Source organism: Lissotriton vulgaris, chromosome 7, assembly GCF_964263255.1.
Source record: "Lissotriton vulgaris chromosome 7, aLisVul1.2, whole genome shotgun sequence".
Taxonomy (NCBI): Eukaryota; Metazoa; Chordata; class Amphibia; order Caudata; family Salamandridae; genus Lissotriton; species Lissotriton vulgaris.
The window spans coordinates 610,475,696-610,498,023 of record NC_141695.1 but is presented as its reverse complement, the minus strand read 5'-3'; the positions used below and the strand labels follow the sequence as shown (position 1 = coordinate 610,498,023).

General features: G+C 51.3%; 1 protein-coding gene across 4 annotated transcripts in view; it reads left to right on the top strand.

The window, feature by feature from the left end:
• LLGL2 (LLGL scribble cell polarity complex component 2) overlaps window positions 1–22,328 on the top strand; it is a 1,008,116-nt gene that overhangs the window by 137,384 nt on the left and 848,404 nt on the right. The window lies entirely within an intron of this gene.

Below are 22,328 nucleotides of genomic sequence, written 5' to 3'. Positions count from 1 at the left end.
ACGGCTCCGACCCCGGCGCCGCAGGGGCCTTCGGGATCGGCGCCGGCTGGTCTTCCGGCCTCCCCGGCGCCGTTGCCATCGGGGTTACCCCCGGCGCCGCCCCCGCGCGGCGCCGGTTCTCCACTGCCGGTTCCGGCCGGCGGTGGGGTTCCGGCGCCGGCTCCGGGCGGCGCCGTCCCCTTACCTTCTCCGACGCCGGACGCGGCGCCGGATGGGCGTCGCACGACGCCGGTCCCGGCGCCGATGGGGCCCATGAACCCCGAGGAGCCGGTCTTCATCATTGACTCCGAATACGGAGAGGATGAGGAGTACGGTGAAGGTTGGGAGGGGTCCGAGGACCCTCTGGCTCGCGAGTGCCAGTATGACCCGGACTGGACGGGTGACTTGGGGGATGCCAGTGGTTTGGACGACTCCCCTAACCCTGGTTTGATCTCTCCTCCAACCGTGGCATCGGTGGAGGGAGCTGCCTATTCTGTGGTGCTGATGAGGGCTGCCAAGGCCTTAAACCTTGAGCTCCCCGTCGCGGCCGTGAGGCCTAACATCCTCACCGAGGTCTTCAAGCCGCAGTCATGCCCTTTGGAGCCTCTGCTGCCGTTTAATGAAGCCTTGTCTGACGTTCTGTTGGGCACGTGGTCCAGGCCCGCTTCAGGTGCGCCTGTTGATCGGAACGTGGCCAGGCGCCACCGTCCTTGTCCGGACGACCCCAAGTACCTGTCTACCCACCCCACCCCTGAGAGTCTGGTGATCCAGGCCTCGACCTCCCAGTCCGCATTCCCGTCGGCCCCGCCCGACCGGGAATCCAAGAGGTATGACCAGTTTGGAAAAAAGGTCTTCTCGTCCATTAGTTTGGGCCTGCGGTCTTGCAACACCGCCTGCCTCTTGGGCCGCTACACCCACTCTGTGTGGGATACGGTCGCGGAGCTGCTGCCAGAATGCTCCATGGAGGTGCGGGCAAAGCTCGGTCAAGCTGTAGCTGAGGGCCGGGATGCAGCGAAATATTCCATTCGGTGTGGTCTTGATACGACCGACTCGCTGGGCAGGGCTATGTCTACGACGGTGGCGATTCGCCGTCACGCCTGGCTGAGATCCGCCAATTTTTCGGCTGATGTCCAAAATACCCTGATGGACATGCCGTTTGATGGCTGTCACCTGTTCGGTGACAAAGCGGACCACGCGCTGGAACGCTTCAAGGACTCCAGGGTCACGGCCAAGTCCTTGGGTCTCTCGACCCAGCGTCAGCAACCGGGTTCGTTTCGTCCCTTTCGTGGCCAAGGAAGGGGCGCCCCCACACGTGCTGCCAGCCACGCGCCGCAACAATCCTTCCAACGCGGTGGCGGCCGTGGAAACCGCCGTGGTGGCGGTCGGGGACAACGGCGGGGTCAGACCACACCTTCCCCCGCAGCATCTACCCCAAAATCCTCCTAGTCCGTGCTTTCGGCCCCATGTGACGCCAGTGGGTGGCAGGGTTCGCCATCACCACGCTCACTGGCGCACGATCACTTCGGACAGGTGGGTGCTGCAAATTGTCCGAAGGGGCTACTCCCTCCCCTTCGAGACCTCTCCTCCAGCCATGCCACCGCAGAACCACCGTGTGTCGGGGGACCACTTGACACTTCTGCAGGAGGAAGTTACGGCCCTCTTGGCCAAGGGGGCCATCGAGCGCGTTCCTGGGCCAGAAGTAGGGCGTGGTTGTTATTCCCACTACTTTCTGGTGCCCAAGAAGGACAAGGGGGGCCTACGTCCTATCTTGGATCTAAGGAACGTCAACGGCTTCCTCCGGAAGGAGAAGTTCAAGATGTTGACGTTAGCTCAGGTCTTGGCTGCTCTAGACCCGCAAGACTGGATGGTAGCGTTGGACTTGCAGGACGCCTATTTTCACATCCCCGTCCTGCCGGCCCACCGGCGTTACCTGCGGTTCACGGTAGGCCAGGAGCACTTTCAGTTTGTCGTGCTCCCCTTCGGCCTTACCAGCGCCCCACGGGTGTTCACAAAGGTGATGGCGGTGGTCGCAGCCCATCTGCGCAGGTTAGGGGTTTCAGTCTTCCCCTACCTAGACGACTGGTTGTTGAAGGCGGGCTCGCCCCAGACAGTCGTCCACCACCTTCAGATGACGGCAGACCTCTTGCACGACCTGGGGTTCTCCATCAACGTGCCGAAATCACACCTGTGTCCCTCTCAAAAGCTCCTTTTCATCGGAGCGGTTCTGGACTCGGCGCAGTTTCGGGTTTATCCTCCGGAACGGCGGGTTCGGGATATTCAGGCTTTGATTCCCATCTTTCAGCCGCTATCCCGAGTCTCGGTCAGGTTGACGCTGCGGCTGCTGGGACTGATGGCTTCCTGCATCCTTCTGGTGCATCACGCCAGGTGGCGGATGCGGGCTCTGCAGTGGGACCTGAAGTTTCAGTGGGCCCAGCATCAGGGCAACTTGTCCGACCACGTCTTGATCTCGGAGGGCACTGCGAGACAACTGCAGTGGTGGCTTACGGACCGCGATTGGGTCAGGGGCAAGTCCCTCTCCCTTCCCCAACCGGAGCACGTTGTCGTGACGGACGCGTCCCTCCAGGGCTGGGGTGGCCACTTGGGAGAGGCAGAGATCAGAGGCATCTGGTCTCCGGCGGAGTCCCGGCTCCATATCAATCTGTTGGAGCTGCGGGCGATTCGTCTGGCACTGAAGGCATTCCTCCCCTTTGTCAACGGGAGTGTAGTGCAGGTGTTCACCGACAACACCACCGCCATGTGGTACTGCAACAAACAGGGCGGAGTGGGGTCGTGGACCCTTTGCCAGGAGGCTCTGCGCCTCTGGCAATGGCTGGAACGTCAGGGCGTGACTCTGACGGTTCAACACCTGGCAGGTTCTCTGAACGCCAGGGCGGACGAACTCAGCCGTCGGTGCTCGATGGATCACGAATGGCGTCTGAACTCGGACGTGGCGCAAGGCATCTTTCTGCAATGGGGAGAGCCTTGGTTAGATCTATTCGCCACAGAAGAGAACGCGCAATGTCATCAGTTCTGCGCGTTGGAGTTTCCAAGACGGCACTCGCACGGCGACGCCTTTCGGCGCGAGTGGAGTTGCGGTCTGTTATACGCCTTTCCGCCTATACCACTTCTGCCCAGAGTGCTGAAGAAGATCAGGCGCGACCGGGCCCAAGTTATCCTTGTGGCTCCGGACTGGGCTCGAAGGTACTGGTATCCCGAGCTACTCAGCATGTCAGTCGGTCCCCCGATCCGCCTGCCCCTTCAGGAGGACCTTCTGTCGCAGCAGCAGGGGACGGTCCTCCACCCGAACCTGTCCAGTCTCCACCTCCATGCTTGGAGATTGAGCGGCGGCAGTTGAGGCCATTTGACTTGCCTCCTGAAGTCTGTGATGTTATTCTGGCAGCCAGGCGTCCCTCCACTAAGTCGGTATACGCCTGTCGGTGGAACAGATTTGTGGCATGGTGCACAGCAAAGGCTGTGGATCCTCTTTCTGCCCCTCTTTCGGAGGTTCTTCTGTTTCTTCTTTCTCTTGCCCAGCAGGGCTCTGCTCTGGGCACTATCAAGGGCTACCTTTCTGCCCTTTCAGCCTTCTTGAGGCTTCCTGATCAGCCTTCCTTGTTCAAATCCCCGATTGTAACTCGATTCTTGAAAGGCATCACTCACATGTTTCCACCTGTTCCGTTTGTGATGCCTCAGTGGGATTTGAACCTGGTTCTAACTTTCCTGATGTGTGCTCCCTTTGAGCCCCTTCATTCTTGCCCTCTCCGTCTCCTGACTTTAAAGACGGCTTTCCTGGTTGCCATCACCTCTGCCAGGAGGGTGAGTGAGCTCCAGGCTCTTTCTGTCCAACCTCCTTTCCTGTCCATTCATCCTGACAAGGTGGTTCTGAGGACTAGACCTTCTTTCCTGCCCAAGGTTGTTTCGGCCTTTCACATCGGGCAGTCCATCACCCTCCCTTCCTTCTTCCCGCCTCCGCATCCTTCAAAGGATGAAGAGCGGCTCCATCGTCTGGACCCAAAACGTGCGCTTTCATTTTACATGGATCGCACACGCCAGTTCCGGGTGGATGACCAACTGTTTGTTGGCTACGTGGGTGCGAAGAAGGGACGGGCGGTTTGTAAACGAACCATCTCTCGATGGGTCGTCCTCTGCATCAAAGCGTGCTACTCTTTGGCTCGGAAGGAGCCTCCTGTTGGGCTGAGGGCCCATTCCACTCGGGCCACGGCGGCTACTACTGCCCTGGGCCGGGGAGTCCCCTTGCAGGACATTTGCCAGGCGGCTACGTGGGCCTCGCTGCACACCTTTGCGAGGCATTACTGCCTGGACAGTCAAGTCCGGAGGGATGGCTTCTTTGGCCGTTCTGTCCTCCAGGACTTTCTGGTGTAGTTTTGTATTGGTTCGCAGACCCACCACCGGGGTTGGTATTGCTGGGGTATGTATTCTAAGGTAAGGAATCTAACACTAACGTGTTTCTTTCAGATGAACAAGTTACTTACCTTCGGTAACGATATATCTGTAAGAAACATTAGTTAGTGTTAGATTCCTTACCGAACCCACCCATCCTCCCCGTTCTGCGAACTGATACCTAGGGTTAAGGTCATCCCTTTCAGGGCCCTAGTTTGTACATGGCACCAGTGTTGGTTCTCTCATGGCTCTGCGTCTCCTGGCGCGGAAAAGCTGTGTGCAAAGAACTGACGTCAGCGCGCGGAGGCGGCGTCTATGTACTCCAGCGACGTCATCACGGCGCACGACGCCGACGACGGACGCGGAGCCGCAGGGGACGCCTGCAGACGACGCCTACCGACGCGCAGGGGTACTGCTACGCAAAAGTTTCCGGATCCAGACTGACGCCTGGGGATATTCTAAGGTAAGGAATCTAACACTAACTAATGTTTCTTACAGATATATCGTTACCGAAGGTAAGTAACTTGTTCGTTCAGCCTGTAGGTTACAGTTTTGATTCCTGGCTGGGGAAATATATCATTCCACCCTTATCATGGGAACTAGACGCATTGTCTACCAGTACTTTAAGGCCTCACTCAGTGAATGAGAGCTACACCGCATTTAGCGTTATTGTTGCTCTTGATACACCTCTGACAGTGAGTATAAAGTATTGTTTGATTTCTTTAGAAAGTGAAACGTCACCTTAACGTCATGCGGAAGCTTACATTTTCTCTCCAATAAGATTCGTAAGGATTTGTGTAGATTCAACAGATGGATGCAGAAAATCAGCAATAATAATAACCTTTTAAAGGTAACTTACATAGAAACATCTTGCATTTTCAGAGACATGAGTTTCGTTTCAAGCAGGACAGTTTTAGGCTCTGGAAGTTTTTGGCTCCGTGTAGGGTCAGATGGGCCTCTCTATTATTGTAATTAAGTTGCTGCTGATATCTTGCCTGGTGTATGAACTGGTGTTTCGGGGAAGGCTGCTGAACAGGGACTGTGGTGTTCCTAACGTGTGGGGCCGTGGCTTGTTAACACACTGAGCATCTTTTGTGCCTGCAGCCCTCATCTCCCTGCCCAGCCAAATAGCTGATGTTCTTGTCTTTAAAGAGATGCCAGCTATTGTGAGGGGCTTTGCATGGCACCACAAGATGCCTTTGCCTAGCTCTGCTGGTAAATGGTTCCAAAGCTTTGCTGGAGGTGTAGAACGGTGCGGCTTCCAGCCTGGGGCTGCTCTCTGAGCGGCGGTGGGGACGGTCCCCGCATTTCATCCCCTATGAAGAAAAGGTGGACGTGTAACGACAGGCTTTTCTGCAGGCGGGAGGACGCTCTGCGCTCAAGCTGCTGGTTGCCTACCTAACTACACCCGTCCGTGTTTACTTTTCATGCCCTTCCCTGGCCCTTGGCAGTGTGTGTGTGTGCCTCCTCCCAGGTCAGAGTACAGCGCTGGAGCAGGTGGTGTAAAGCACCGTGCGTACAGCCAGAGACCCACGAGGGTGGGGCGAATAGTCGCTGAGCACCGAAGTCGGAGGGTGGTTGCTGGGACGGGCATAGGGACACGCCTGACCACATAATTGATAGGAGTCCGTGGACCTAAAAGTGTGGCGGCTAGTGGCCTTCGTTTATCGTATCCAGGTCTGTGTGGGATCCTGGAGAATCCTTGTACTGGAGGCAGCCTTCTCCCTGGCTTCCGATTATTTCTGAAAAAGCAGTTTAGTTTAGCTAATGAGAGAAGTTACAATAACATCAAGACTTTGTATTTTATATATCACCTAATGTTGCCATTTGACGTTTCTTCTAATCATAACATATATGATAGCAATGTATCAATTTAAAGATTGACCATGGCGCCCTGCAGTACACATACAGATGCTGCTGCCAATGTTAACTCTTTAAACCATTGCATTAGGAAGTGCTTTTCTGCTAGCCTCGAGGGATATAGAGAGCAACTTCCATGTCTCTTGCGCACTTCATTTTAATGTAGACTGCTGTAGACACATTACATTGTAGGATATGTGTGCTGGTAGATGCATCACATATGTAGTAATAGATCCCGAAAGATTGTACCTTTTCCATTTAGTCACGCTTCATCCCTTGTTAACAGACCCTGCTTAGCAGTATTAATGGAAAAGGCAGTAGCTATGTTTATCTACGGCCAGTGGTAGAATCTAAACAGCTGCTAGATCACTCCCAGTGACGGGTCTGGATTTGAGACTAGCGATCCTAGGACTATCCTCGCAAGATGTGTGCCCTGGATTCCTTTCTCAGTCGGCTCTCACTTTACATAAGCATCACTGTGCCCTTCACAACGTACTTCTAAGTTCAGACCCCCTTGGAGACAAATTGGATTTTATACGAGCAGAGGAGGGAACAATACTTTTTTGTACGTATACTAATGAAAATAATACAGACAAACGTTGGAGCATGAGCAATCCGCCCTATACTTGGCCATGCAGGTCTCTTCTCCCTAAAACAACCTATACCACATTCTTATTTTCTTTCTCTCCAGTTTGAGTAATTGTCCATACTCCTGGTGTAGGTTGGGTGTATTACGTCAAATTACTAGTAAGTAGCTGCAACCAAGTCCGCGATCCCACCGCTAGGCACCAATATGTTGGAATTAGGTAGCCTGGCCTAGGGCAAGACTAACGTTCAGAGGCACAGTGTAAAGGTTGCAGACCACCCAAAAGTAATTCCACGCAATAGCACTCAAAAAGAAAACACTACACCAAAATTATATGAAAATACGTACTGCTTTATATAAAAATAATATTCTTCTTTGTTGTCAAATATAAGTAGCTCACATATAAATAGCTCAAAACATTTCAAGTCACTTTTAGGATCAGCAGTTACACTTTTTAAATTACTAGCAGATTATCACTTTGTCTTCAAAGCAGTTACTATATTCTTGAACTCCTATCACACTTTTGCATTAGGATAAACTGTACTTCAGAATCAATCAGGCTAATTATTAATCCGCTAGAATCTTGGGAGAGAACTACTACTCACTATAAGCCAAAGCAGATATCATCACAATATTAGCATTCTTTCTAGCAGAGTCACTGGCATTAGGAATCTACATTAACGGTATCTTTCAGTACATTCAAAAGTCCTGTAACCAGTAGTTCTATTTTTCAGGGATATTAACTTATCTCAAGGTTTAGTAACAAGAATACATCTAGTCAGTTCAAGTTTGACCAAATCTGATTTCAGTAATGAACTCCAGATTATCCCTTAGCTTAGTTATCAAACAGTAGCCTTTGTATTGGGCTTGAACTCTCAAGCTACTCCCTTCACCAATTCCCTTTGCAGAAGGACACAAGAAATGACCACTGTGTCTCCTGGTAGGCTGGAGCACCACTCAATTGGGTGAAAGTCGCTTCCCCACTGAACTACCTCCTTACTTGTATTTCGATGTTCTGGCCCTTCTAAGAAGACGAGTGGTGAAGGCTACACAACAGATTGATTAGGCCCAATCCTGGCGGGGCTCACCGGCCCTCAGGGCACCTCCGCTCCTCCCTCTCGCTCAAGCCAGCTCCTCTGGCGGTGCCCGAGCGGAGGAAGGACTTTACCCGCTTCCCCTGTCAGCAGTCGGCCCCTTTATCTCTCCCCTCTCGCTCGCGCCGGTCTCCCTGTGTGGCGCTCGAGCGAGGGAAAGATTTCTTCACGATTACCGCTGTACCTGGCAGAAGGCAGGACTCTCTCTCCGAGTCTCCCGAGGCAGCCGGCGCTTCTCCTAAACACTCGGCGAGGGTCGCGCTGATCTCTTGCTCATGCGCGAGGCGCTCCTACTTGCTTTCCCAGGGGACGCGCTGATCTCCGGGTCATGCGCGAAGCTCTTCCTCGCTCTCACCTCCCGCCTCCTCGGATCCGGCTCCGCCTCACGGCCCCCGGCGGCTCAACGGGGCATGCGCGGAGAGCTAGTGTCTCTCCCACAGAGACCGCGCTGATCGCGCTGCGCTGCCCTTCTTCTCCGCTCCTCACCTCAGGGCTGGCAGACACAGATCCACAGCGACGCCGCTCACCACGCTGGATTGGGGGGTGCAAGGGGCGGAACAGCCCGTTTTCTCCTGGCTCCCTCAGTGCCTGCTGCTCTCCTCAGTGGCGCTCCACCACAGCAGGTGAGAGATGACGCTCCAGGGGATTACGAAGTAGGAGATAGGTTTAGAGCATTTACCAGTCTCTGGTCTGTGGCTGATGATAAGGGTACAGTTTCTACCAGTCTCTCCAACTGGGCAGAGGACCGCACTCCGCAGGCTGCAGTCTCCTTCTCCTTAATTCTTCCCCTCCCTGATGTAGAAAAGGGGCAAGCTAGGCGCCCAGGGTCTCCAGTAACTTCCTACAGCGGGGCCAAGACAAGTAACTAAAAGGGGAGTTGTGGCAGCTTCCCAGTCTAGGAGGTCAACCCTAAGTCTAACCTTTTCCCACCCTTAGCTACCACCTGTCCTCCAGCTGACTTCCACAGGTAGACAAAATGGCTGCCCCGCATTCCGCCTTATATAGGCTGCCCTTCAGTGGTCCAGAATGGACCAGAAGGTTCTGGAATGCCCTATGTTAGGCTATGGCCAAGTTCTGTTGGTGACAGTTGGGGCAGTTGGTGGCCACCATTTTAGGTGGTGCCAACTTTCCTGTCAGAACAGGCCTCTGGGCCTGAGGTAAAAGACTATGAGGGGGAGAGAGAACACCTATCCCCCTGGCCAACACCTACAAAAAGTCAGCAGACACAAAAATTAATAAGGGTATGAGGGGCAAAAAGGGGACAAAATAAATAAAAATTAGGAGGAACTTCGCCAAAAAGCCAGACAGGTCTAACACGCGTCCCCCCCTGCTGAAAGTGGGGAGAACTACCCAACCTCTTGGGAGTCCTCATCACTAAGGCGGAAATACCTGGAGAGACCGTCTGCATTGGCGTGGTCCACTCCAGGCCGATGTTCCACCACGAAGTCCATTCCCTGTAGGGAGATGGACCACCTCAACAACTTGGGATTTTCCCCCTTCATCTGCATCAGCCAACGAAGGGGTCGGTGGTCAGTCTGAACCAGGAAGTGCGAGCCAAAGAGGTATGGCCGCAGCTTCTTCAGAGCCCACACCACCGCAAAAGCTTCCCTCTCAATGGCACTCCACTTCTGTTCCCGGGGAAGCAGTCTCCTGGATAAGAAGACTACGGGTTGATCCAGGCCCTCTTCATTCAGTTGCGATAACACTGCCCCAATGCCATGTTCTGATGCATCTGTTTGGACAATGAACTCCTTGGAGAAGTCTGGGGCCCTCAGGACCGGTGCCACACACATTGCCTGTTTAAACTTTTCAAAGGCTTGCTGACAAGCCTTTGTCCAAACTACCCGTCGAGGTTGTTTCTTGGAGGTGAGCTCTGTGAGGGGCGCTACAATAGTGCCATATCCCTTCACAAAGCGACGGTAGTAACCTGTGAGGCCCAGGAAAGCTCGGACCTCAGTCTGTGTCTTGGGGGGTTCCCAGGCCATGATTGCCTCAATCTTCGCCTGCAGGGGCTGCACAGTCCCCCTACCCACCAAGTGTCCAAGGTACACAACCGACCCCTGCCCAATCTGGCATTTGCTGGCTTTGATGGTCAATCCAGCTTGTCTCCGGGCCTGGAGAACGGCCTGCAAATGCTGCAGATGGTCCTCCCAACTGCTACTGAAGACAGCAATGTCATCCAAGTAAGCAGCAGAGAAACTCTCCATTCCAGAGAGGACCTGGTTCACCAGCCGCTGAAATGTGGCAGGGGCGTTCTTGAGCCCAAAGGGCATCACACAGAACTGGTAGTGTCCCTCAGGCGTGGAGAAGGCTGACCTTTCCCTTGCTCCATCTGTCAAGGAGATATGCCAGTACCCTGAAGTGAGGTCAAAGGTACTCCGATATTGGGCAGCTCCTAGCCGGTCAATCAATTCATCCGCCCTAGGGATCGGATGAGCATCAGTCCTTGTCACTGAATTCAGTCCTCGGTAATCCACACAGAACCTAAGTTCAGGTGTGGTGCCTGGGGGTGCGGCTTTTGGCACGAGCACCACCGGACTGGACCAAGGGCTGTTGGAAGGTTCAATTACTCCCAGCTCTAGCATCTTGGCAACTTCTCCATGGATGCTAGCCTTCACCTTGTCAGACAGCCGGTAGGTCTTAGACTTCACTGGTGGGCTGTCTCCTGTGTCCACATCATGGGTACACAGGTGGGTCCTTCCCGGGACAAGGGAGAACAACGAAGAGTACTGCTCCAGGATCTGGCGGCAGTCCTCCCGTTGCTCAGGAGTTAGAGTAGGAGAGAGCATCACTCCCTCCACTGACCCATCCTTCTCCTGGGACGAAAAGAGATCTGGGAGAGGTTCGCTTTCCGCTTCCTCTTCCCCGTCAGTCACCATCATCAGCATGACTTCGGGCCTCTCATGGTGGGGCTTGAGTCGGTTGGCATGCAGCACCCGTAGGGGCTGTCGAGGGGTCTTAAGGTCCACCAGGTATGTGGCCTTACCCTTCTTCTCCAACACCTCAAAGGGGCCTGTCCAGCGATCCTGGAGGGCGCTAAGCTCTCCAGGCTCCATCACCCACACTTTCTGTCCAGGCTCCAGTTCCACCTGGTGAGCATTGTGGTCATACCACTCCTTCATGACTGCCTGGCTGGCCTCCAAGTTGTCAGAAGCTTGCTTCCACAACTTCGCCATTTGGCTCCTGAAGGCCAGCATGTAGCTCACCACATCCTGGGGGGGTTTCCTGGGAGATTTCTCCCAACCATCCTTCACCAGGCTGAGAGGACCGCGTACAGGGTGCCCCTACAGAAGCTCAAAGGGGCTGAAGCCCACTCCCTTCTGGGGCACTTCCCTGTAGGAAAAGAGTAAACAGGTTAGGAGGACATCCCATTTCCTCCGCAGGCTCTCGGGCAGACTTCTGATCATGCCCTTCAAGGTCTTATTAAACCTCTCAACCAGTCCATTCGACTGGGGGTGATAAGGAGTGGTGAACCGGTAGGTCACTCCACACTCCTTCCACATGGCCCGCATGTAAGCTGACAGGAAGTTGGTCCCCCTGTCGGACACAACTTCCTTGGGAAATCCCACTCGGGTAAAGATTCCCATTAGGGCTCTTGCCACTACAGGTGCAGTGACTGTCCTCAGAGGTATTGCCTCTGGGTACCGTGTGGCATGATCCACCAGTACCAGGATAAACCTGTGACCAGCTGCTGTTGGTGGATCCAAAGGCCCTACAATGTCGATGCCCACCCTCTCAAAGGGGGTGCTAACGACTGGAAGTGGTTCCAGGGGAGCTTTTAGCTTCACCCCTGTTTTCCCACTGGCCTGGCAGGTTACACATGTCCTACAGTATGTGTTGGACGCCACTTTCATCTGAGGCCAGTAAAAGTGGAGGACAAGCCGTGCAAAGGTCTTATCCTGGCCTAAGTGTCCTGCCAGGGGTATGGCATGAGCCAATTCCAAAAGAAAGGCTCGGTACTGTTGCGGGACTACCAAGGCCCTCGATGAACCAGGCGAGGGTACCTTGGGTTCACTGTAGAGAAGTCCATCCTCCCAGTAAATATGGTAATGTCCCGTAACATCACCTGCTGCTTGGGCTTCAGCCTGTCGCCTCAGTCCCTCAAGGGTGGGGCACTCCCTCTGCCCCTTACAGAATTCCTCTCTGGTAGGACCTCCCTCCACATGCCACTCCGCAGGGATGGGTAAATCCTCCAGAGAGTCTACTTCCCCCTCCACGGACTCCTGGTCCCCCACCGCAGGTGGCCGATCTGTCTCATGGGGTGTGGAAGCCGTAGCAGGCTTTCTCTGTCTCCGGGTCTGTCCCTTCTTAGCAGCGGGTTGGGCCATTGTTCCAGGCTCCAACCCAGGCGAACTCCCTCTCCGGGCAGTCGCAGACCGTGTGCTGACACAAGCCCAGTCAGGTGTACCCAGCATCGCAGAATGCGTCCGGTATTCCACCTCTCTCCAAGTGTTGTGTTCCATGTCATTCCCCAACAGACAATCGACTGGCACGGCAGGGCTTACGGCAACTCGAAGTGAACCTGCAACCCCCTCCCACTCAAAGGGAACCTCAGCCACTGGATAGTGGCCCATTCTGCCGTCAGCCATCGCGGCGGGGTGGAGTACATTAGGAACAACCTGCTCTGGGGACACCAGTTGACTTCTCACCATAGTCATACTGGCTCCTGTATCCCTCAGAGCCTCCCCTCTATTTGGGGGCACCTGGATCTTTGGCACCATCTCCCGCTCTCCCAGGGACACTAAGGTGACACCCGCCCACTCACCCCCCTTATCTAAGGGCAACTCCTCCCCGAGCGCTACACTAGCTACTCCCGGTGACTTTCCTCCGGTGGGAGGGGGTGGTCTCTTTGGGCATCTGACATCTCCCTTATAATGTCCAACGCCACCGCATTCAAAACAGTGGAGAACCCTGGGCTGCTGGCTTTGGCCAGGATTAGGGTTCCGGGGTGGGTTTGCCCTAGGGGTGAAACCTGCTCCCAACCCTTGGAAGTTATTTTGGGGACCTTTAGAGAACTCTTTCTTTTTCTCCCCCCCCCCCCCTCCTTCTTCTGGGGGGCGCCCTGTCCGGCTTTTTGAGATTCCCCTCCAGTCCCCTTGGAGGACACCCGGGTACTTGTCCAGATGTCCGCCTCCTCTGCATGCTTCCGGGGATTGGTCAGCTTGCTGTCTACCAGGTGTTGGCGCAGCTCGGGAAAACATTTCTCGAGGAGGTGTTCTCTCAAAAATAGATCGTACAGCCCCTCATAATCTTTTACCTCACTGCCCTTGACCCAACCCTCTAAGGCCTTTCTGGCGTAATCAAGGAAGTCCACCCAGTTCTGAGTGCTCATCTTGTGGCTCCCCCTGAACTTCTGTCGGTACCTTTCTGGGGTGAGCCCGAACTTCCTCAACAACGCCAGCTTCATGGTGGGGTAGTTTGTCTGTTCCTCTGGATCCAGGGCCAGCAAGGTGTCCCGACCAGCAGGAGGCATGTACTTGTACAAACTACCCCCCCAGTGCTTCTCCTGCACTCCATGAACCTTCAGTGAAACCTCATAAGCGGCCAGCCACTTAGCTACATCATCCCCCTGACTGAAGCTCGCTATCAGGTCCTTTGGTATATAGGGTTTGGTCTCCCTGGCTGACTCCTTTGGTTCGCTGCCACCATTCCTATCAGGAGAGGACCCCCCGTCGCAGACTTTGGAGCTCCAGTTCCTTCAGTCTAAACTCGTGGACCATCCTCCTCTCCTCTTTCTCCTGCTCCAACTTAGCCAACTCCCACCTTAACTGTCTTTTCTCCCTCCTATCGGTGAGCTCGGCTTCCGTTAGGCTTCTCCCAGAGATGCTACTGCCCTTTCTGGAGTAGGACACTGGTCCGGTGAGTAAGTTTTCCCCCTCATGGCGGAATAACTCTTCTACCTCCCCCACCGTGTCCTGGTCGACCTCTTCATCCTCCTCCTTCGTCCCTTGGTGTGCCTCCACCCAGGCCCTAAGGCTAGTCTGGAGCTCCCCCTTCCTGGCACCATGTTTGAAAAAGACCCCCATTTGTTGGCAGAACATTTTCAATTGGGACACGGAATAGACTTCCAGGTTTTCCACAGCGAACTCCATTGTGAGTCAGGCAAACCTGGATACACACCAGAAATTTCAGAGGGGCAAGGGCAACCTAAAGCCAACTCCACCCACCACCAGGAATAAATTTAGAAAAAACAAAAAGACTAATTGGGAGGGCCGCAAGGAGAAAACTCCTGGTGTAGGTTGGGTGTATTACGTCAAATTACTAGTAAGTAGCTGCAACCAAGTCCGCGATCCCACCGCTAGGCACCAATATGTTGGAATTAGGTAGCCTGGCCTAGGGCAAGACTAACATTCAGAGGCACAGTGTAAAGGTTGCAGACCACCCAAAAGTAATTCCACGCAATAGCACTCAAAAAGAAAACACTACACCAAAATTATATGAAAATACGTACTGCTTTATATAAAAATAATATTCTTCTTTGTTGTCAAATATAAGTAGCTCACATATAAATAGCTCAAAACATTTCAAGTCACTTTTAGGATCAGCAGTTACACTTTTTAAATTACTAGCAGATTATCACTTTGTCTTCAAAGCAGTTACTATATTCTTGAACTCCTATCACACTTTTGCATTCGGATAAACTGTACTTCAGAATCAATCAGGCTAATTATTAATCCGCTAGAATCTTGGGAGAGAACTACTACTCACTATAGGCCAAAGCAGATATCATCACAATATTAGCATTCTTTCTAGCAGAGTCACTGGCATTAGGAATCTACATTAACGGTATCTTTCAGTACATTCAAAAGTCCTGTAACCAGTAGTTCTATTTTTCAGGGATATTAACTTATCTCAAGGTTTAGTAACAAGAATACATCTAGTCAGTTCAAGTTTGACCAAATCTGATTTCAGTAATGAACTCCAGATTATCCCTTAGCTTAGTTATCAAACAGTAGCCTTTGTATTGGGCTTGAACTCTCAAGCTACTCCCTTCACCAATTCCCTTTGCAGAAGGACACAAGAAATGACCACTGTGTCTCCTGGTAGGCTGGAGCACCACTCAATTGGGTGAAAGTCGCTTCCCCACTGAACTACCTCCTTACTTGTATTTCGATGTTCTGGCCCTTCTAAGAAGACGAGTGGTGAAGGCTACACAACAGATTGATTAGGCCCAATCCTGGCGGGGCTCACCGGCCCTCAGGGCACCTCCGCTCCTCCCTCTCGCTCAAGCCAGCTCCTCTGGCGGTGCCCGAGCGGAGGAAGGACTTTACCCGCTTCCCCTGTCAGCAGTCGGCCCCTTTATCTCTCCCCTCTCGCTCGCGCCGGTCTCCGTGTGGCGCTCGAGCGAGGGGAAGATTTCTTCACGATTACCGCTGTACCTGGCAGAAGGCGGGACTCTCTCTCCGAGTCTCCCGAGGCAGCCGGCGCTTCTCCTAAACACTCGGCGAGGGTCGCGCTGATCTCTTGCTCATGCGCGAGGCGCTCCTACTTGCTTTCCCAGGGGACGTGCTGATCTCTGGGTCATGCGCGAAGCTCTTCCTCGCTCTCACCTCCCGCCTCCTCGGATCCGGCTCCGCCTCACGGCCCCCGGCGGCTCAACGGGGCATGCGCGGAGAGCTAGTGTCTCTCCCACAGAGACCGCGCTGATCGCGCTGCGCTGCCCTTCTTCTCCGCTCCTCACCTCAGGGCTGGCAGATACAGATCCACAGCGACGCCGCTCACCACGCTGGATTGGGGGGTGCAAGGGGCGGAACAGCCCGTTTTCTCCTGGCTCCCTCAGTGCCTGCTGCTCTCCTCAGTGGCGCTCCACCACAGCAGGTGAGAGATGACGCTCCAGGGGATTACGAAGTAGGAGATAGGCTTAGAGCATTTACCAGTCTCTGGTCTGTGGCTGATGATAAGGGTACAGTTTCTACCAGTCTCTCCAACTGGGCAGAGGACCGCACTCCGCAGGCTGCAGTCTCCTTCTCCTTAATTCTTCCCCTCCCTGATGTAGAAAAGGGGCAAGCTAGGCGCCCAGGGTCTCCAGTAACTTCCTACAGCGGGGCCAAGACAAGTAACTAAAAGGGGAGTTGTGGGTTGGACCAAATAGGCAGCTTCCCAGTCTAGGAGGTCAACCCTAAGTCTAACCTTTTCCCACCCTTAGCTACCACCTGTCCTCCAGCTGACTTCCACAGGTAGACAAAATGGCTGCCCCGCATTCCGCCTTATATAGGCTGCCCTTCAGTGGTCCAGAATGGACCAGAAGGTTCTGGAATGCCCTATGTTAGGCTATGGCCAAGTTCTGTTGGTGACAGTTGGGGCAGTTGGTGGCCACCATTTTAGGTGGTGCCAACTTTCCTGTCAGAACAGGCCTCTGGGCCTGAGGTAAAAGACTATGAGGGGGAGAGAGAACACCTATCCCCCTGGCCAACACCTACAAAAAGTCAGTAGACACAAAAATTAATAAGGGTATGAGGGGCAAAAAGGGGACAAAATAAATAAAAATTAGGAGGGACTTCGCCAAAAAGCCAGACAGGTCTAACAAACGGGTTCTGTTTACGTGTTGTTTTTCCACCAAATAGCCCTTTTCACAACTAGACTTCTCTTGAGCTCTCTGGTTTCCTTCTCTATTTCCTGGGCTTTCCCTTTTGGCACAGATCACTGGTTTCAAATTCTACTGGACCACAGATCTTGGAAGCTGACCTTCATTGCCTTTGATTGCAGTGCTTTGGGCCGGATCATCCTATTAACTTTCCGTGGTTTTTTCTTTTTTCTTTTTTCAGCATGAGCGGACCATTTTTCGACTAGGCTTCCTCAGGAAGTTCCAGGACTTCAAAACTTGTAATGAAAAGAGGAGTAGACCTTTTTATTGCATACCCTAGGAGCTCTGGCGGTCTGTGGGTGCACCTCTCCATGACTGATTATCTCCAAGGTGGCTCTGATGTAACCTTGCGGCTTAACCCCGAGGCTAAAGTGTGCACTGTTTAGAGGTGTTGAGAAAACCAAAGAGAAGGCTTAAAGACACAGTACCGAGCATTGCCTTCACCAATCTTCTTTAGTTGGAATACTTTATTTCCCTTCCATGTTGTTTTTAGACCGAATACTATTTTCATCAGTATGTATCCTACCGAACAGCCATACATTAGCCCTCCAACCTCCTTAAAAACCTTTCATCGCCTAATCAGACTAGAAAAGAAAGTATACTATTCCAAAGTACTTAAAAAACGATTTTTAAGATCGTGAAATTTTTCACGCATCCCAAAGCACTTGAACAAGAAATCCCTCTTTCACAGTCTCTCTGTAATCAAATAGCGGATATCTTTGACCAGAAAATTCAAAACATTCATGCAGATTTTAAGGATATACCTCTCTCCTCCACTAACCCAACATCTAAAACCCAGAATAAAGCACACCACCTATATTCATTTCAAAGGAGTGATATGGAGCAATCCCGCAAAACTATCCTCTCCTGCAAATCAGGATCCCCCTTTTATCCCTGCCCCCCGAAAATCATTGACGCCATTGTGGACATGGTGAACCCATTCATAAATAGTATAATCAATGCATCGCTTTCACTAGCAGAGGTTTCCTCAGACTGGAAAATTGCAGCAGTCAAGCACCTCCAGAAAAAACTATTGGCAGACCCTGCCACCCTTTCTAATCTCCGGCCTATTTCCTTACTACCTTTTCTCAGTAAAATTACAGAAAGAATAGTCAACAGTCAACTCAAAACCTTTTTAGAAACCACAAACACCCTATCTCCAACTCAATCGGGCTTCAGGCCATTATGCTCCACAGAATCAGCACTTATTGCGGAGAGCCCTAAATCCGCCTTGGATGAAGGGAAAAATACGGTACATATTTTGTTAGACCTATCAGATGCATTCAATACCATCTTCCATAAGATCTTGCTACATCGCCTCAGTGCATGTGGCATCTCTCATCTGACTTTGGCCTGGCTTAAATCTTTCCTGACAGGCCGTCAGCAAGTAACAACGATCAGGCACGACCAGTCAGCCATGAAACCTCTGCATATAGGCGTCCCACAGGTATCTATATTGAGTCCAGTACTGTTTAACATCTATATGGCCCCACTTATAGAACTGATATCATCATTCAACATCGATTCTGCATCTTATGTACTTATGGACATCTTATGGACAACACTGTCTCACAGAAGTCTTTCATTGGATGAAGCAGAACCACTGGAAGTGCAACTCAGAAAAAACGAAAATCCTGCTCCTAGGCAAAGCTAACACCTTCTTCCCCAGTTGCTGGTGGCCACTAAATACCCCTCTGCCACCAAATACTGTGGAGGTAGTAAACAATCACGGGATTACATTTGATTCTACCTTACCCTATCCTTCCGTCTGCAAGTTCTCTCAGTGGCAGGGTAGTGTTTTCACCAGATGACCCCCCAATCCCCCCCAATCCCCCACCCCCCCCCTCCCCACAATTTTTTTTTACCTTCGCCCAGCCACCCCAAGAAAAACTATCACACTTTAGAGGGACGACTCTTAATGGGTGAGATCAAAGAAAAGGCAGTCGCCTGGACATACTGAACCATAATAAACAATAAACCAGACTCTCTTGAAACTAAGAGCGAAATGGGAGGGAGAGTTAGGCGAGATGGATGACTTGGACTGGGGAATCTCATTGATGCACTCCCAGGAGGTAGCCACTAAATCCTGTCTTAGATTGATTCAGCTTAAATATCTGCATAGGATATACTACGATAGAGATAGATTACATCGCATGGGGAGGGCTGACACCCCTAACTGCCTTAGATGTAACATGACCAATGGTACTTTTTCCATACGATTTGGGGATGGCAACACATACAGAAATACTGGGCAACCATAATGATGGAGTTCGAAGATATACTAGAGGATAAGATACCCCTGAACTCCAGGTTTGTTTTGCTGGGTATACATACCGAAATTCACCTCCCCAAAAGAAAGCTAATGCTGATTAATCTGGGACTGTTGGTAGCCAAATGGGACCTTGGACGCAAATGGGGAGCAGCACAATGCACCTCAATGGATGAGTGGAGGAAGGGAATGGACGTATATATGTCAAGGGAGAAAATGACCTGTATAGCGCGTGGCTGTACCCACAATTTCCAGAAAATAAGGAAACCATGGACAAATCCCTATGGTCTCCCGATTGCATACTCTCAGTGAGCTCACACGGCCATGAGGCGACTGGCGTGCGAGGGGGGGGGGACGGGATGGCAGGGGGGAGGAGTCTCCGCATCCGAGGAAATGAGCTACCATCTCTGACGTACTATATGTTATTGTCATATACACTGCTGCCGTTGAATAATAATCTTAATGTAATACTGTACATAACCTTGCTTTTTGGAAGTCTCAACTGTATTTGTACCAAACTTATGAAAATGCCAATAAAAACATTTAAAATAAACAAAAAACTGTCACAGCAGCCCTAATAACTTCTAGGCTTGACTTCTGCAAAAGCCTCAATGCAGGTACCAACAAAACTTTCCTTAATAAATTGCAGATCGTTCAACACTCAGCAGCCCGCCTTGTACTCTAGCTGCCACGTCGCTCCTCAGCATATGCAGCCTTAAAAGTGTTGCATTGGTTACCCATACAGAAAAGAGTGCTATTTAAGATACTAGCAATAGAACAGAGCCACCCAATAATCCCCCGGGGACTGGGTATCATAAACAGACTGGTCGCTGTATCAGATCCCGGTAAGAAATCTCGGAATCGGATTCTGAGATTTCTTACCGGGATCAACACGGACTGAACCTTGCCGGTTGTCGTTTGCTGCTAAAGTCATAAGGTGGCTTTCTGATACAGCGACCAGTCTGGCGTGTATTTACCATTATCCGTTGGTCCTAGTAAATGGACATATATTCCTGTGCAACTATTCTGTCCTGAGGATGGTCCTACGGATCGCTGTGACCGAGGACCGAAACGTCGACGCATAACGCCTTTTTTGCAAAACATCGTAAAATTCACCCAAATATAATTTGTGAATTTCATTGTGTTTAATTCACTTGTATGTGGTTTTATTGTTTACCCACATTATAGGCGAAAGGTGTTCTTTCACTACCACAGTACCTTTTATAATCATTTTGGTAGTATTTTTGTTGCCAGACTCTTATTGTTAAAGAAAGCTATCTATTCATTTAAAATTAAAATAATCTATTTTTGATACAATTGGATTGTTGCTTGTGAATCCCTATGGTCACTATAATTAAGTGTTCACGTATGTGACACATATACCATTGAAATTATACTTGAAATGATTCCTACCTGGACATTTTGCTTCTATTATTTAAGATACTAGTCATCACTTTTAGAGCTTTCAGGGCCACTGTACCTGTGTACCGAAGATCTATCTTCTTGCCCTATATCACCATACATACCCTTTATTCTACCTCAGCTAATTTCGTAGAACCTGTCTGTTTCAAACTTAAAACTAGAGGAGGTAGATAAGTAACCGTCCTAGGGGCAAATGCATGGAATTCACTCCCCAGCCAACTTTGTCTCATCCATTCTGAAGCTTCTTTCAGGAAATCCCTAAAAACTTGGATTTACGGAGCCCCAGACTCTTTATGCTTCTTCTCTCTCATTTAACACCTTTAGTCTCCCCAAGGCAACTCGGACTACCTTGTACCCTTTTCACCTATTTCTGCACAGCGCCAAGATACACCATTGGAGTGATAGTCGCGCTCTAGAAATGCCAGATACAATACCATACATTCAGTCTGATGGTGCATGCTTCAGTTGACATCATAATGCACTTTAAACTTTTAATGTCTTAAATAAGTAAAATGCATGGACTGAGCAGGGGACTTGGAGTTTGGGTTCTGCACCAGATTCTGCCACAGAGCAACTAGGTTGACAATTTCAAAAACCAATAAAAATCCCACTTGGCCACTAGGGTCTCCATTCTTGGTTTGCCACTTTTCTCCAAGAGTTCAATGAGGCGTGTTTACCCAACTTTCCTGGAGGGTGCCTCTAGGGCATTTAGTGGCCACTCCATGACCCTGCAGCTTATAACCTTGACTTCCTTAATTCCATGGAAGTTGTCTTCTCAGATCGTTTGATACCAACCTCCTGAAGAGTCTGTGAGAATACTCTTTAAGTTTAAGGGTAAGAAATATTCCAGCTTCACACTTCAGTAAGTGTTTGGCTTCTGCCTCCATTTAACCTTGAAGTGCCTTCCCCTTGGAGGCTTAGGCTGATCCAGAATGTTATTTGCACTTCTATGGCTACACAACCATGCCTCAGCTATAACCAGCATTCTCTCGGAGTAACTCTCACTAGTCTAGACCATTGCAGAGTTCACCTCTCACTGAAAAGTACCACTACAATCACCCAACCAGAGACCTGTACGCCACGTAATCATTTTTGCATCCTTCTGTGCTGACTATTCCTTCTGGGACCTTAACTGTTACTAACAGAAACCTAGATCCCAATGCTGAAGCTGGAAAAGAGTCTGCTTTTTCCCACCCAATCGTGAAAGAGGCCCTAGGGCTCCAATAAGATTGCTTCCATCTAGCCCAACTGCCCTCTACTCCGGGACATAGACTAATGTAAAGTATGCGTTACTGCGTTTGTGTGCGTGCAGCCATGCCTCAGACATACCAACTTGCCCTTGAGGACTGGTTTCTCTAGTCCCTTGTCTTTTTCGTGTCCATCTGTGCTGGCTGGTCATGATGTGACCTTAATTACTACTGACATAGTTGCTTATGGCTAATCTACAGAAGAGTAAACGTTTTTCATCAGGTGATAGAAGGACTAGATGTTTAAGCTGCTTGTACTGTAATGGAAAGCAAACTGTATTCAAGTTTTTGTTAATAACATATATTTAGGCACTTGGCCACCTAGCCTTCCCCTTGCATGTGGCCTCCAGTTCCTGCTTGTACCAGCCTGATCCGATTACCACCATTCGACCAAGTGACACCTCCGCTGCTCGGGTTTTCCCAGTTCATTGTTCTTTCCGCCAACGGAACCACCGCCCACCCCAGGACCTACTTAATGCAGGCCGCATCGTGACCATAGAGCGTTTGGGTCATGCCCAGTGCCATGACTTCAGGCCCTCCTGCCCCCCTCAGATACACCATCGCTGAGCTCTACACGCATGACCCCGGACACGCAACAAACACTACCAACCCACCGACCCATGCTCCACGGTAGGTCTTTCACCTACACCCAATGTCACTTCACCTACCATAGCACACACACCAGCCCACACAACAGCCCCACCCGAACACACTGCAGACACCACCTGAACAAAAACATCAATTCGCATACGCCCTTCTCAACACACGCTCACTATGCAAACATAAAACTGAGATTTGGGACCTCAAATTCACCCTCACACCCTGCATCCACTTCCTCACTGAGACCTGGCTCAACCCCACTTCTGCACTTGACATCACCACTGCA